At 54.6% G+C, this 16,375-nt stretch overlaps 6 non-coding genes across 6 annotated transcripts; all 6 read left to right on the top strand.

Annotated features, from left to right (window-relative positions):
- Positions 1-2,367: 2,367 nt before the first annotated feature.
- Positions 2,368-2,460, top strand: LOC149750097 (small nucleolar RNA SNORD116). Its single transcript, XR_016392431.1, has one exon. It is a non-coding gene; the product is annotated as a small nucleolar RNA SNORD116 (small nucleolar RNA).
- A 2,665-nt stretch (positions 2,461-5,125) lies between these two features.
- On the top strand, positions 5,126-5,218 carry LOC149750096 (small nucleolar RNA SNORD116). The gene has a single exon (XR_016392376.1). It is a non-coding gene; the product is annotated as a small nucleolar RNA SNORD116 (small nucleolar RNA).
- Positions 5,219-7,915: 2,697 nt separating this feature from the next.
- LOC149750095 (small nucleolar RNA SNORD116) lies at positions 7,916-8,008 on the top strand. The gene has a single exon (XR_016392348.1). It is a non-coding gene; the product is annotated as a small nucleolar RNA SNORD116 (small nucleolar RNA).
- Positions 8,009-10,679: 2,671 nt separating this feature from the next.
- LOC149750094 (small nucleolar RNA SNORD116) lies at positions 10,680-10,772 on the top strand. The gene has a single exon (XR_016392430.1). It is a non-coding gene; the product is annotated as a small nucleolar RNA SNORD116 (small nucleolar RNA).
- Positions 10,773-13,437: 2,665 nt separating this feature from the next.
- Positions 13,438-13,530, top strand: LOC149750093 (small nucleolar RNA SNORD116). Its single transcript, XR_016392375.1, has one exon. It is a non-coding gene; the product is annotated as a small nucleolar RNA SNORD116 (small nucleolar RNA).
- Positions 13,531-16,227: 2,697 nt separating this feature from the next.
- LOC149750092 (small nucleolar RNA SNORD116) lies at positions 16,228-16,320 on the top strand. The gene has a single exon (XR_016392347.1). It is a non-coding gene; the product is annotated as a small nucleolar RNA SNORD116 (small nucleolar RNA).
- The last annotated feature ends 55 nt before the right edge of the window (positions 16,321-16,375 follow it).

Raw genomic sequence — 16,375 nt, 5'->3', positions numbered from 1 at the left:
GCCGCTTGGGTGGTTAATTCTGGAAGCCAAAATGTGCAAGCTTCCCTGATTGGAGCATGGAGCCTCAGGCCAGGCCTGTGTGGCCCTCCCTGTCCTTGAGTTTGGCGCGTTGAGGTTCTTGAGTGCCCGGTGGGGCTGGAGCAGTGGGTGGGTGTGGGCTGGGGTTGGACGTTGGCGGAAGGGGGCTGATGGATTAGGCCTCGGTGGTGCCCACGTCAGCTCATCTACTGCAGCTTCTGGCACAGTGTTTGCACTAAGTGGGTCATCGTGGAGTGGGGTTAGGAACGCGTGCTGCATTTAAGCCTGCGTGGTGACTGCTGGCCTGGAGAGGAAAGTAAGGCATTATGAGGACATGTCCTTTGTGATGTCGTGGGATGGGCTGTCATCATTGGGTTGCAGATTCTGGCCACGGCTTCCCAAGCACGTGTCCTGTTCGGGGTGGGCTGGCATCAGCTGCCTATGAAGGGGATGGCTTTGGCATTTCATGAGGATTCGGTGAGGTAGGTAACCTGTGATGAGTTGAGATTCCGTTGCTGGAGGGATGACTCCCAAAGGGTGTCTTGCGGGACCTAGAGAAGATGGACATGCTGAGGCATTTGTGCTGGCCTCCTTGGAGGAAGGTGAGTTATGCAAACAGGCCCTTTGGCCGCTTTGTCCCATGTTTGGGAATGTGCAAAGTGAAAGTTTTTCTCCCAGAGGGCGTGATGCGGCCGGCCCGTGTGTCATGCAGGCCTTTCGAACAGCCAGAAGTTTACGCGGGGCAGAGATGGGGGCACTGTTGCTATGCTAGGTGAGCTGCCGTGGACAGGCACTGTGCCCTTTCAGACTTACAGGTCCCCTCGCGTGGCAGAGGTCTTCTGTTGGAAGTCTGTCTGTGGTTCTCGGGGACAGTGCTTTTGATCTCTGTAAGGTCCTTGGTAGTGTCACTGTGGCAGTGGAGAAGTGCCAGAATGCATGGGGTGGGGTCGGCGTCATTAAAGCAGACATGTATGTGGTCTGTCTTCCTTGGTGTACAGTGACCCCGTGTTCGCATGATGTCTGTGGCTTCAAGTAAGGTCGAGTTGCCCTGCGGGCAGGAGGAGGGCACTTAGGACGAGGCTGTCAAGTATTTGAGCGTTTCCTCCGGTTTCAGGGCCGAGAAACCTGCCGGCTGGGCGCTGGCGAGGTGTGGCCGGGAAGATGATCTAGTTTCGCCGTGGGGTTCCAACCTGGGTTATGGGTGCTTAAGCCCACCACTTCCCATGTTGGGCATACACACGGGTCCACGGAACACGATTTGGCCTAGTTGGCGAGAATTGGCATTTGGGCCAAATTTCGTTAGGCCCTTGAGTGGTGCCAGGCTGCATCTTGCCTGTAGCCATCTGCAGGTTGGTTTCAGCCCACCCATAGGAGGTTCCCTTGCTTCCGGAAGCACTGGGAGTGGCCCAAGTGCACATCAGATGTGCTGTTAGCTGGCAGGATGTCCATGTCCACAGACATGTGACACCCACGGGTGGTAGGCAGGTCTCATCTAGGTTCGTGCTTTGGTCAGAAGGCATGGCTGTGGGAGAGCGGGAGTCCGTGGCCTATTTCTACAGCTCCTGTGGGGTCACAGTTCGCATGCGGCTCTTGCAGCTCACAGGAGTCTTTCTTTATCTGTTGGGAGTCCAACCAGGGTGTTGTGTATAAACTCTGGTATTTACTGTTGGAGGCCTCTGCAGAGGGCCACAGGGACACACAGAGAGCAAGACGTGTTTTCAGAGGCACACACAGGACCCCACAATCGCGTCATCGTGCACAGTCGGAGTCACACACGCCCACGCGCGTGAATACACACACACAGCGTCTCACACACTGGCCAATGTACGTGCCTAACTTCCTGCAGACATGCTGTGAGACACAAATCAATACTCGGTAAGAGATAATAGGTCCTTGGGAAGCAGGTTCAGAGCAGAAGCCCAGGTAAAGATTCGCATGGATCATGTTCCCTGAGGACCTCGGTCCACTTCTGAAGCCTCTGTTATTTCTGTCCACTTCTCAGGTGTAGTTGCTCGGCAAGGCCGGCTGTCGGCAAGACGAAGATGACCTTCGCGTACTCTGATGACTGGATGTGCTAAGAAAACTGGAAAAAGTGAGGCGAGTGCATGTTGCTGAGCATGGCTGTGGATAACTCAGGACGGTAGGCATTCACTCACCCTAAGATGTGCCATTCTATATTAGGTTTTCCTCAGATGGGCCCAATGGCTGCAAGAGTGGATTGATTGTTGCTTTTGCTGAGTGGCCTGAGGACTGTGGATTCCCCAGACTGTTGGAGTACTCCAGGGTAATGGCTCCTGTGCAGAGCCCCGCGGCAGCCCGGTTATGTTCTACAGCTTCCCAGCAGAGCTTGCATCAATGACGACACCCTTGTATGCATTCCTTGGAAAATGTGAACACAATGAGTGAGAACACTCTACCGTCTCCTCATCGAAACTGAGGTCCAGCGCGTTTCCTCTCTCGGGGGTAGGGCACAGTTAGGTGTGAGGGCCATCGTGCCCTCCTGACATGATGCAAACACCACCCAGGTCTCCAGCTTTGGAGGGGTTTCTGTCTGAGAGTGGACCGTGTCTGCACATAAACTGGGTCGTCTATGAATCCCAGGCCCCCGCTGAAAGGCCGATGAGGGAATTTGAGGGGGCAGGCTCAACTGCTGATCTTCAGAGTGGGAGTGTGGACTGGGGTAGGCCCATTGAGCTTGCAGCTTGGGAGGTGTGTTTTGGCCAGTGTCAGGGTTTGTGCGTGCCACTTTGGGGGTTGATTCTGGAAGCCAAAATGAGAAAGCTTCCCTGGTTGGAGCACGGAACCTCAGGCCAGGCCTGTGGCCCTCCCTGTCGTTGTGTTTGGCGTATTGAGGTTCTTGAGTGCCTGGTGGGTCTGGAGCAGTCGGTGGGGCTGGCTGGGGTTGGACATTGGCGGAAGGGGGCTGATGGATTAGGCCTCAGGGGTGCCCATGTCAGCTCATCTACTGCAGCTTCTGGCACAGTGTTTGCACTAAGTGGGTCATCGTGGAGTGGGGTTAGGAACGAGTGCTGCATTTAAGCCTGCGTGGTGACTGCTGGCCTGGAGAGGAAAGTAAGGCATTATGAGGACATGTCCTTTGTGATGTCGTGGGATGGGCTGTCATCATTGGGTTGCAGATTCTGGCCACGGCTTCCCAAGCACGTGTCCTGTTCGGGGTGGGCTGGCGTCAGCTGCGTATTAAGGGGATGGCTTTGGCATTTCATGAGGATTCGGTGAGGTAGGTAACCTGTGATGAGTTGAGATTCCGTTGCTGGAGGGATGACTCCCAAAGGGTGTCTTGCGGGACCTAGAGAAGATAGACATGCTGAGGCGTCTGTGCCCCTCTTCTTGAGGATAGGTGAGTTATGTGAACATGCCCTTTGGCTGCTTTGTCCCTTGTTTGGGAATGTGCCAAGTGAAAGTTTTTCTCCCGGAGGGCATGATGCAGCCGACCCGTGTGTCATGCAGGCCTTTCGAACAGCCAGAAGTTTACGCGGGGCAGAGATGGGGGCACTGTTGCTATGCTAGGTGCGCTGCCATGGACAGGCACTATGCCCTTTCAGAGTTAGAGGTCCCCTCGCGTGGCAGAGGTCTTCTGTTGGAAGTCTGTCTGTGGTCCTCGGGGACAGTGCTTTTGATCTCTGCAAGGTCCTTAGTAGTGTCGCTGTGGCAGTGGAGAAGTGCCAGAATGCATGGGGTGGGATCGGCGTCATCAAAGCAGACATGTATGTGGTCTGTCTTCCTTGGTGTACAGTGACCCCGTGTTCGCATGATGTCTGTGACTTCAAGTAAGGTCGAGTTGCCCTGAGGGCAGGAGGAGGGCACTTCGGACGAGGCTGTCAAAAATTTGAGCATTTCCTCCAGGTTCAGGGCCGAGAAACCTGCCGGCTGGGCGCTGGTGAGACGTGGCCGGGAAGATGGTCTAGTTTCTGCTGTGGGGTTCCAACCTGGATTATGGTTGCTGAATCCTACCACTTCCCGTGGTGGGCATACCCACGGGTCCACAGAACATGATTTGTCCTATTTGGCGAGAATTGGCTTTTGGGCCAAATATCGTTAGCCCCTTGAGTGGAGCCAGGCTGCATCTTGCCTGTAGCCATCTTCAGGTTGGTTTCAGTCCACCCATAGGAGTTTCCCTTGCTTCCGGAAGCACTGGGAGTGGCCCAAGTGCACATCAGATGTGCTGTTAGCTGGCAGGATGTCCATGTCCACACTCATGTGACACCCACGGCCGGTAGGCAGGTCTCATCTAGGTTCGTCCTTTGGTCAGAAGGCATGGCTATGCGAGAGCGGGGGTCTGTGACCTATTTCTACAGCTCCTGGGGGTCACAGTTCTCATAAGGCTCTTGCAGCTCACAGGGGTCTTTCTTTTTCTGTTGGGAGTCCAACCAGGTTGTTGTGTATAATCTCTGGTATTAACAATTGGAGGCCTCTGCAGAGGGCCACAGGGACACACAGAGAGCAAGATGCGTTTTCAGAGGCACACGCAGGAACCCACAATCGCGTCCTCGTGCGCAGTCGCAGTCACACACGCCCACGCACGTGAATACACACATACAGCGTCTCACACACTGGCCAATGTACATGCCTAACTTCCTGCAGACATGCTGTGAGACACAAAACAATAATCGGTGAGGGATAGAGGTCCTTGGGAAGCAGGTTCAGAGCAGAAGCCCAGGTAAAGATTCGCATGGATCATGTTCCCTGAGGACCTCGGTCCACTTCTGAAGCCTCTGTTATTTCTGTCCACTTCTCAGGTGTAGTTGCTCGGCAAGGCCGGCTGTCGGCAAGACGAAGATGACCTTCGCGTACTCTGATGACTGGATGAGCTAAGGAAAACTGGAAAAAGTGAGGCGGGCGCATACTGCTGAGCATGGCCGTAGATAACTCAGGACGGTAGGCATTCACTCACCCTAAGATGTGCCATTCTATATTAGGTTTTCCTCAGATGGGCCCAATGGCTGCAAGAGTGGATTGATGTTTGCTTTTGCTGAGTGGTCTGAGGACTGTGGATTCCCCAGGCTGTTGGAGTACTCCAGGGTAATGTCTCCTCTGCAGAGCCCCATGGCCTGCCCGGTTATGTTCTGCAGCTTCCCAGCATGTATTCGGATCGATGATGACACCCTTGTATGCATTCCTTGGAAAATGTGAACAAAATGAGTTAGAACACTCTACAGTCTCCTTATCGAAACTGAGGTCCAGCACGTTTCCTCTCTCGGGGTTAGGGCACAGTGAGGAGTGAGGGTCATCATCCCCTCCTGACATACATGCAAATACCACCCAGTACTCCAGCATTGGAGGGGTTTCTGTCTGAGGGTGGACCGTGTCTGCACGTAAACTGGGTCGTCTGTGAACCCCAGGTCCCTGGTGAAAGGCCGATGAGGGAATGTGAGGGGGCAGGCTCACCTGCTGATCTTCAGAGGCAGAGTGTGGGCTGAGGTAGGTGCAGTGAGCTTGCAGTTTGGGAGGTGTGTTTTGGCCAGTGTCGTGGTTTTTTTGTGCCGCTTTGGGGGTTAATTCTGGAAGTCAAAATGAGAAAGCTTCCCTGGTTGGAGCCCGGAGACTCAGGCCAGGCCTGTGGCCCTCCCTGTTTTTGCGTTTGTCATGGTGAAGTTCTTGAGTGCCCAGTGGGGCTGGAGCAGTGGGTGTGTGGGGGCTGGCGTTGGGCATCGGCGCAAGGGGGCTGATGGATTAGGCCTCGGTGTTGCGCTTGTCAGCTCCTGTATTGCAATTCCTGGCACGGTGTTTTCGCCCCGTGGGTCATCGTGGAGTGGGGTGAGATACGAGTGTTGCATTTAAGCCTGCGCCGTGGCTGATGGTCTGGACAGGAAGGTAAGGCATGATAAGGACAGGTCCTACGTGATGTTGTGGCATGGGCTGTCATCATTGGGTTGCAGGCTCTGGCCTCGGCTTCTCAAGGATTTGTCACGTACTTGATGGGCTGGCATCACCTGCCTATGGAGAGGATGACTTTGGCGGTTCATGAGGATGCGATGAGGTAGGTAACCTGTGTAGACTTGTTGTGATCCCGTTGCCGGAGAAATGATTCCCAAAGGGTGTCTTGCGTAACCTAGAAAAGATCGATATGCTGAGGAGTGTGTGCCGGCCTTCTCGGGGTAGGTGAGGTATGCGAACATGCCCTTTGGCCACTTTGTTCCCTAGTTTGGGAATGTGCAAAGCGAAAGTGTTTTTCCCGGAAGGCGTGACGCGGCCGGCCCATGAGGTACGGATGCCTATCTAACAGCCAGAGGTTTATCCGAAGCAGTCCGTTGGCATGGTAGAGATGGGCGCGCTGTTGTGATGCCAGGTGCGCTGACCTTGACAGCCACTGTGCCCTTACTGGCTTCCAGGTCCCCTCTCATGGCAGAGGTCTTCCGTTGGAAGTTTGTCTGTGGTCCTCGGGGACAGTGCTTTTGATCTCTGTGAGGTCCTCGGTAGTATCGCTATGGCAGTGGAGAAGTGCCAGGATGCATGGTGTGGGTTCGGCATCGTCAAAGCAGACATGCTTGTGGTTTGTCTTCCCTGGTGTATAGTGTCCCCGTGTTCGCATGTTATCTGTGGCTTCCAGTAGGGTCGAGTTGCCGTGTGGGCAGGAGGAGGGCAGTGAGGACAAGGTTGCTCAGTGTTTGAGCGTTTCCTCGGGATTCAGGGCTCTGAATCCTGCCGAGGGGGGGCTGGCCGAGACGTGGCTGGAAAGGTGGCCTGGTTTCTGCCGTGGGGTTTGAACCTGGGTCATGGTTGCTGAAGACCACCTCTTGCCGTGGTGGGCATTCCAACAGGTCCACAGAAAGTGATTTGGCCTAGTTGGCGAGAAGTCACACTTGGGCTGAAGTCCATTAGACCCTTGAGAGGTGCCGGGTTGCATCTTGCCTATAGCCAGCTGCAGGTCATTGTCAACGCCATCCATGGGAAGTTCCCTTGCTTCCAAAAGCGCTGGGAGTGACCCCTAGTGCTCATCAGGTGTGTTAGTAGCTAGCAGGGTCTGTAGGTCCACGTAGATGTGGCCACTCACGGCTGGGAGGCAGATCTCCTCGAGTGTTTGTGCTTTGGTCAGAAGGCATGGCTGTGGGATAGCGGGAGTCTGTGGCCTATTTCAACAGCCTCTGGGGGTCAAAGTTCTCATGTGGCTTCTTGAAGCTGGTAGGGATGTTTCTCCATTCAGTGGGGTGGTCCAAAGCCAGGGTACTGTGTATAACCTGTGACTTTTACTATTCAGTGTCACTGCAGAGGGCCTCAAGGACACACAAAGACCAGGACGGGGATGCAGAGGCTGACACAGAAACCCACAAGCGCATCATCGTGCCTAGTCATAGTCACGCACGCGCACACGCAGGAACACACACATACACCCTCACACACAACGGCCAACGTACATGCCTAACTTCCTGCAGTCATGCTGTCAGACACACTTTCAGTTCTTGGTAAGGGATAGGGGTCCTTGTGAAGCAGGTTCAGGGCTCCAGCCCAGGTAAATGTTCGCATAAATCATGTTCTCTAAGGACCCAGGTTCACTTCTGAATCCTGCGTGATTTCCGTCCACATCTCAGGTGCAGTTTCTTGGCAAGGCTGGCCGTCAGCAAAGACAAGAGGACGTTTGCGTGGGCTGACGACTGGAGGTGCTGAGGAGAACTGGAAAAAGTGAGGCGGGCCCACGTTTCCGAGCGTGGACGTGGATATTTCAGGATGGTAGGCATTCAACCACCACAACGTGTGTCATTGGATATTAGGTTTTCCTCTGACGGCCCCAGTGGCTGCGAGAGTAGATTGACTGTTGCTCTTGCAGAGTGGCCTGAGGGCTGTGGATTCCCCAGTGTTTTGGAGTACTACGAGGTCATGGCTCCTCTGCAGACCCGCATGGCATGCCCGGTTGTGTTGTGCAGCGTCCCAGCACGTGCTTGGATCGATGATGACACCCTTGTATGCATTCCTTGGAAAATCTGAACAAAATGAGTGAGAACACTCTACCGTCTCCTCATCGAGTCTGAGGTCCGGCACGTTTCCTCTCTCGGGTGTTTCAGACAGTGAGGAGTGAGGGCCAGTGTCCCCTACTGACATGCATGCAAACACCACCCAGGGCTCCAGACTTGGAGGGGCTACTGTCTGAGGTTCGACTGTGTCTGCCCGTAAGCTGGGTCATGTATGAAGAATATCAGGTCGCTGCTAGAAGACCGTTAAGGGAATGCGAGTGGGAAGGCTCTCGTGATGGTCTTCAGAGTTGGATTGTGTGCAGGTGTAGGCCCAGTGAGCTTGCAGCTTGGAAAGGTGTGCTTTGGCCGGGATCACGCTTTGTGCACGCCGCTTGGGTGGTTAATTCTGGAAGCCAAAATGTGCAAGCTTCCCTGATTGGAGCATGGAGCCTCAGGCCAGGCCTGTGTGGCCCTCCCTGTCCTTGAGTTTGGCGCGTTGAGGTTCTTGAGTGCCCGGTGGGGCTGGAGCAGTGGGTGGGTGTGGGCTGGGGTTGGACGTTGGCGGAAGGGGGCTGATGGATTAGGCCTCGGTGGTGCCCACGTCAGCTCATCTACTGCAGCTTCTGGCACAGTGTTTGCACTAAGTGGGTCATCGTGGAGTGGGGTTAGGAACGCGTGCTGCATTTAAGCCTGCGTGGTGACTGCTGGCCTGGAGAGGAAAGTAAGGCATTATGAGGACATGTCCTTTGTGATGTCGTGGGATGGGCTGTCATCATTGGGTTGCAGATTCTGGCCACGGCTTCCCAAGCACGTGTCCTGTTCGGGGTGGGCTGGCATCAGCTGCCTATGAAGGGGATGGCTTTGGCATTTCATGAGGATTCGGTGAGGTAGGTAACCTGTGATGAGTTGAGATTCCGTTGCTGGAGGGATGACTCCCAAAGGGTGTCTTGCGGGACCTAGAGAAGATGGACATGCTGAGGCATTTGTGCTGGCCTCCTTGGAGGAAGGTGAGTTATGCAAACAGGCCCTTTGGCCGCTTTGTCCCATGTTTGGGAATGTGCAAAGTGAAAGTTTTTCTCCCAGAGGGCGTGATGCGGCCGGCCCGTGTGTCATGCAGGCCTTTCGAACAGCCAGAAGTTTACGCGGGGCAGAGATGGGGGCACTGTTGCTATGCTAGGTGAGCTGCCGTGGACAGGCACTGTGCCCTTTCAGACTTACAGGTCCCCTCGCGTGGCAGAGGTCTTCTGTTGGAAGTCTGTCTGTGGTTCTCGGGGACAGTGCTTTTGATCTCTGTAAGGTCCTTGGTAGTGTCACTGTGGCAGTGGAGAAGTGCCAGAATGCATGGGGTGGGGTCGGCGTCATTAAAGCAGACATGTATGTGGTCTGTCTTCCTTGGTGTACAGTGACCCCGTGTTCGCATGATGTCTGTGGCTTCAAGTAAGGTCGAGTTGCCCTGCGGGCAGGAGGAGGGCACTTAGGACGAGGCTGTCAAGTATTTGAGCGTTTCCTCCGGTTTCAGGGCCGAGAAACCTGCCGGCTGGGCGCTGGCGAGGTGTGGCCGGGAAGATGATCTAGTTTCGCCGTGGGGTTCCAACCTGGGTTATGGGTGCTTAAGCCCACCACTTCCCATGTTGGGCATACACACGGGTCCACGGAACACGATTTGGCCTAGTTGGCGAGAATTGGCATTTGGGCCAAATTTCGTTAGGCCCTTGAGTGGTGCCAGGCTGCATCTTGCCTGTAGCCATCTGCAGGTTGGTTTCAGCCCACCCATAGGAGGTTCCCTTGCTTCCGGAAGCACTGGGAGTGGCCCAAGTGCACATCAGATGTGCTGTTAGCTGGCAGGATGTCCATGTCCACAGACATGTGACACCCACGGGTGGTAGGCAGGTCTCATCTAGGTTCGTGCTTTGGTCAGAAGGCATGGCTGTGGGAGAGCGGGAGTCCGTGGCCTATTTCTACAGCTCCTGTGGGGTCACAGTTCGCATGCGGCTCTTGCAGCTCACAGGAGTCTTTCTTTATCTGTTGGGAGTCCAACCAGGGTGTTGTGTATAAACTCTGGTATTTACTGTTGGAGGCCTCTGCAGAGGGCCACAGGGACACACAGAGAGCAAGACGTGTTTTCAGAGGCACACACAGGACCCCACAATCGCGTCATCGTGCACAGTCGGAGTCACACACGCCCACGCGCGTGAATACACACACACAGCGTCTCACACACTGGCCAATGTACGTGCCTAACTTCCTGCAGACATGCTGTGAGACACAAATCAATACTCGGTAAGAGATAATAGGTCCTTGGGAAGCAGGTTCAGAGCAGAAGCCCAGGTAAAGATTCGCATGGATCATGTTCCCTGAGGACCTCGGTCCACTTCTGAAGCCTCTGTTATTTCTGTCCACTTCTCAGGTGTAGTTGCTCGGCAAGGCCGGCTGTCGGCAAGACGAAGATGACCTTCGCGTACTCTGATGACTGGATGTGCTAAGAAAACTGGAAAAAGTGAGGCGAGTGCATGTTGCTGAGCATGGCTGTGGATAACTCAGGACGGTAGGCATTCACTCACCCTAAGATGTGCCATTCTATATTAGGTTTTCCTCAGATGGGCCCAATGGCTGCAAGAGTGGATTGATTGTTGCTTTTGCTGAGTGGCCTGAGGACTGTGGATTCCCCAGACTGTTGGAGTACTCCAGGGTAATGGCTCCTGTGCAGAGCCCCGCGGCAGCCCGGTTATGTTCTACAGCTTCCCAGCAGAGCTTGCATCAATGACGACACCCTTGTATGCATTCCTTGGAAAATGTGAACACAATGAGTGAGAACACTCTACCGTCTCCTCATCGAAACTGAGGTCCAGCGCGTTTCCTCTCTCGGGGGTAGGGCACAGTTAGGTGTGAGGGCCATCGTGCCCTCCTGACATGATGCAAACACCACCCAGGTCTCCAGCTTTGGAGGGGTTTCTGTCTGAGAGTGGACCGTGTCTGCACATAAACTGGGTCGTCTATGAATCCCAGGCCCCCGCTGAAAGGCCGATGAGGGAATTTGAGGGGGCAGGCTCAACTGCTGATCTTCAGAGTGGGAGTGTGGACTGGGGTAGGCCCATTGAGCTTGCAGCTTGGGAGGTGTGTTTTGGCCAGTGTCAGGGTTTGTGCGTGCCACTTTGGGGGTTGATTCTGGAAGCCAAAATGAGAAAGCTTCCCTGGTTGGAGCACGGAACCTCAGGCCAGGCCTGTGGCCCTCCCTGTCGTTGTGTTTGGCGTATTGAGGTTCTTGAGTGCCTGGTGGGTCTGGAGCAGTCGGTGGGGCTGGCTGGGGTTGGACGTTGGCGGAAGGGGGCTGATGGATTAGGCCTCAGGGGTGCCCATGTCAGCTCATCTACTGCAGCTTCTGGCACAGTGTTTGCACTAAGTGGGTCATCGTGGAGTGGGGTTAGGAACGAGTGCTGCATTTAAGCCTGCGTGGTGACTGCTGGCCTGGAGAGGAAAGTAAGGCATTATGAGGACATGTCCTTTGTGATGTCGTGGGATGGGCTGTCATCATTGGGTTGCAGATTCTGGCCACGGCTTCCCAAGCACGTGTCCTGTTCGGGGTGGGCTGGCGTCAGCTGCGTATTAAGGGGATGGCTTTGGCATTTCATGAGGATTCGGTGAGGTAGGTAACCTGTGATGAGTTGAGATTCCGTTGCTGGAGGGATGACTCCCAAAGGGTGTCTTGCGGGACCTAGAGAAGATAGACATGCTGAGGCGTCTGTGCCCCTCTTCTTGAGGATAGGTGAGTTATGTGAACATGCCCTTTGGCCGCTTTGTCCCTTGTTTGGGAATGTGCCAAGTGAAAGTTTTTCTCCCGGAGGGCATGATGCAGCCGACCCGTGTGTCATGCAGGCCTTTCGAACAGCCAGAAGTTTACGCGGGGCAGAGATGGGGGCACTGTTGCTATGCTAGGTGCGCTGCCATGGACAGGCACTATGCCCTTTCAGAGTTAGAGGTCCCCTCGCGTGGCAGAGGTCTTCTGTTGGAAGTCTGTCTGTGGTCCTCGGGGACAGTGCTTTTGATCTCTGCAAGGTCCTTAGTAGTGTCGCTGTGGCAGTGGAGAAGTGCCAGAATGCATGGGGTGGGATCGGCGTCATCAAAGCAGACATGTATGTGGTCTGTCTTCCTTGGTGTACAGTGACCCCGTGTTCGCATGATGTCTGTGACTTCAAGTAAGGTCGAGTTGCCCTGAGGGCAGGAGGAGGGCACTTCGGACGAGGCTGTCAAAAATTTGAGCATTTCCTCCAGGTTCAGGGCCGAGAAACCTGCCGGCTGGGCGCTGGTGAGACGTGGCCGGGAAGATGGTCTAGTTTCTGCTGTGGGGTTCCAACCTGGATTATGGTTGCTGAATCCTACCACTTCCCGTGGTGGGCATACCCACGGGTCCACAGAACATGATTTGTCCTATTTGGCGAGAATTGGCTTTTGGGCCAAATATCGTTAGCCCCTTGAGTGGAGCCAGGCTGCATCTTGCCTGTAGCCATCTTCAGGTTGGTTTCAGTCCACCCATAGGAGTTTCCCTTGCTTCCGGAAGCACTGGGAGTGGCCCAAGTGCACATCAGATGTGCTGTTAGCTGGCAGGATGTCCATGTCCACACTCATGTGACACCCACGGCCGGTAGGCAGGTCTCATCTAGGTTCGTCCTTTGGTCAGAAGGCATGGCTATGCGAGAGCGGGGGTCTGTGACCTATTTCTACAGCTCCTGGGGGTCACAGTTCTCATAAGGCTCTTGCAGCTCACAGGGGTCTTTCTTTTTCTGTTGGGAGTCCAACCAGGTTGTTGTGTATAATCTCTGGTATTAACAATTGGAGGCCTCTGCAGAGGGCCACAGGGACACACAGAGAGCAAGATGCGTTTTCAGAGGCACACGCAGGAACCCACAATCGCGTCCTCGTGCGCAGTCGCAGTCACACACGCCCACGCACGTGAATACACACATACAGCGTCTCACACACTGGCCAATGTACATGCCTAACTTCCTGCAGACATGCTGTGAGACACAAAACAATAATCGGTGAGGGATAGAGGTCCTTGGGAAGCAGGTTCAGAGCAGAAGCCCAGGTAAAGATTCGCATGGATCATGTTCCCTGAGGACCTCGGTCCACTTCTGAAGCCTCTGTTATTTCTGTCCACTTCTCAGGTGTAGTTGCTCGGCAAGGCCGGCTGTCGGCAAGACGAAGATGACCTTCGCGTACTCTGATGACTGGATGAGCTAAGGAAAACTGGAAAAAGTGAGGCGGGCGCATACTGCTGAGCATGGCCGTAGATAACTCAGGACGGTAGGCATTCACTCACCCTAAGATGTGCCATTCTATATTAGGTTTTCCTCAGATGGGCCCAATGGCTGCAAGAGTGGATTGATGTTTGCTTTTGCTGAGTGGTCTGAGGACTGTGGATTCCCCAGGCTGTTGGAGTACTCCAGGGTAATGTCTCCTCTGCAGAGCCCCATGGCCTGCCCGGTTATGTTCTGCAGCTTCCCAGCATGTATTCGGATCGATGATGACACCCTTGTATGCATTCCTTGGAAAATGTGAACAAAATGAGTTAGAACACTCTACAGTCTCCTTATCGAAACTGAGGTCCAGCACGTTTCCTCTCTCGGGGTTAGGGCACAGTGAGGAGTGAGGGTCATCATCCCCTCCTGACATACATGCAAATACCACCCAGTACTCCAGCATTGGAGGGGTTTCTGTCTGAGGGTGGACCGTGTCTGCACGTAAACTGGGTCGTCTGTGAACCCCAGGTCCCTGGTGAAAGGCCGATGAGGGAATGTGAGGGGGCAGGCTCACCTGCTGATCTTCAGAGGCAGAGTGTGGGCTGAGGTAGGTGCAGTGAGCTTGCAGTTTGGGAGGTGTGTTTTGGCCAGTGTCGTGGTTTTTTTGTGCCGCTTTGGGGGTTAATTCTGGAAGTCAAAATGAGAAAGCTTCCCTGGTTGGAGCCCGGAGACTCAGGCCAGGCCTGTGGCCCTCCCTGTTTTTGCGTTTGTCATGGTGAAGTTCTTGAGTGCCCAGTGGGGCTGGAGCAGTGGGTGTGTGGGGGCTGGCGTTGGGCATCGGCGCAAGGGGGCTGATGGATTAGGCCTCGGTGTTGCGCTTGTCAGCTCCTGTATTGCAATTCCTGGCACGGTGTTTTCGCCCCGTGGGTCATCGTGGAGTGGGGTGAGATACGAGTGTTGCATTTAAGCCTGCGCCGTGGCTGATGGTCTGGACAGGAAGGTAAGGCATGATAAGGACAGGTCCTACGTGATGTTGTGGCATGGGCTGTCATCATTGGGTTGCAGGCTCTGGCCTCGGCTTCTCAAGGATTTGTCACGTACTTGATGGGCTGGCATCACCTGCCTATGGAGAGGATGACTTTGGCGGTTCATGTGGATGCGATGAGGTAGGTAACCTGTGTAGACTTGTTGTGATCCCGTTGCCGGAGAAATGATTCCCAAAGGGTGTCTTGCGTAACCTAGAAAAGATCGATATGCTGAGGAGTGTGTGCCGGCCTTCTCGGGGTAGGTGAGGTATGCGAACATGCCCTTTGGCCACTTTGTTCCCTAGTTTGGGAATGTGCAAAGCGAAAGTGTTTTTCCCGGAAGGCGTGACGCGGCCGGCCCATGAGGTACGGATGCCTATCTAACAGCCAGAGGTTTATCCGAAGCAGTCCGTTGGCATGGTAGAGATGGGCGCGCTGTTGTGATGCCAGGTGCGCTGACCTTGACAGCCACTGTGCCCTTACTGGCTTCCAGGTCCCCTCTCATGGCAGAGGTCTTCCGTTGGAAGTTTGTCTGTGGTCCTCGGGGACAGTGCTTTTGATCTCTGTGAGGTCCTCGGTAGTATCGCTATGGCAGTGGAGAAGTGCCAGGATGCATGGTGTGGGTTCGGCATCGTCAAAGCAGACATGCTTGTGGTTTGTCTTCCCTGGTGTATAGTGTCCCCGTGTTCGCATGTTATCTGTGGCTTCCAGTAGGGTCGAGTTGCCGTGTGGGCAGGAGGAGGGCAGTGAGGACAAGGTTGCTCAGTGTTTGAGCGTTTCCTCGGGATTCAGGGCTCTGAATCCTGCCGAGGGGGGGCTGGCCGAGACGTGGCTGGAAAGGTGGCCTGGTTTCTGCCGTGGGGTTTGAACCTGGGTCATGGTTGCTGAAGACCACCTCTTGCCGTGGTGGGCATTCCAACAGGTCCACAGAAAGTGATTTGGCCTAGTTGGCGAGAAGTCACACTTGGGCTGAAGTCCATTAGACCCTTGAGAGGTGCCGGGTTGCATCTTGCCTATAGCCAGCTGCAGGTCATTGTCAACGCCATCCATGGGAAGTTCCCTTGCTTCCAAAAGCGCTGGGAGTGACCCCTAGTGCTCATCAGGTGTGTTAGTAGCTAGCAGGGTCTGTAGGTCCACGTAGATGTGGCCACTCACGGCTGGGAGGCAGATCTCCTCGAGTGTTTGTGCTTTGGTCAGAAGGCATGGCTGTGGGATAGCGGGAGTCTGTGGCCTATTTCAACAGCCTCTGGGGGTCAAAGTTCTCATGTGGCTTCTTGAAGCTGGTAGGGATGTTTCTCCATTCAGTGGGGTGGTCCAAAGCCAGGGTACTGTGTATAACCTGTGACTTTTACTATTCAGTGTCACTGCAGAGGGCCTCAAGGACACACAAAGACCAGGACGGGGATGCAGAGGCTGACACAGAAACCCACAAGCGCATCATCGTGCCTAGTCATAGTCACGCACGCGCACACGCAGGAACACACACATACACCCTCACACACAACGGCCAACGTACATGCCTAACTTCCTGCAGTCATGCTGTCAGACACACTTTCAGTTCTTGGTAAGGGATAGGGGTCCTTGTGAAGCAGGTTCAGGGCTCCAGCCCAGGTAAATGTTCGCATAAATCATGTTCTCTAAGGACCCAGGTTCACTTCTGAATCCTGCGTGATTTCCGTCCACATCTCAGGTGCAGTTTCTTGGCAAGGCTGGCCGTCAGCAAAGACAAGAGGACGTTTGCGTGGGCTGACGACTGGAGGTGCTGAGGAGAACTGGAAAAAGTGAGGCGGGCCCACGTTTCCGAGCGTGGACGTGGATATTTCAGGATGGTAGGCATTCAACCACCACAACGTGTGTCATTGGATATTAGGTTTTCCTCTGACGGCCCCAGTGGCTGCGAGAGTAGATTGACTGTTGCTCTTGCAGAGTGGCCTGAGGGCTGTGGATTCCCCAGGGTTTTGGAGTACTACGAGGTCATGGCTCCTCTGCAGACCCGCATGGCATGCCCGGTTGTGTTGTGCAGCGTCCCAGCACGTGCTTGGATCGATGATGACACCCTTGTATGCATTCCTTGGAAAATCTGAACAAAATGAGTGAGAACACTCTACCGTCTCCTCATCGAGTCTGAGGTCCGGCACGTTTCCTCTCTCGGGTGTTTCAGACAGTGAGGAGTGAGGGCCAGTGTCCC

This window comes from Delphinapterus leucas, chromosome 2, assembly GCF_059928025.1.
Source record: "Delphinapterus leucas isolate spDelLeu-1000000601 "Yukka" chromosome 2, BTC_Dleu_Yukka2, whole genome shotgun sequence".
Taxonomy (NCBI): domain Eukaryota; kingdom Metazoa; phylum Chordata; class Mammalia; order Artiodactyla; family Monodontidae; genus Delphinapterus; species Delphinapterus leucas.
This window is presented reverse-complemented; position numbering and strand designations above follow the sequence as displayed.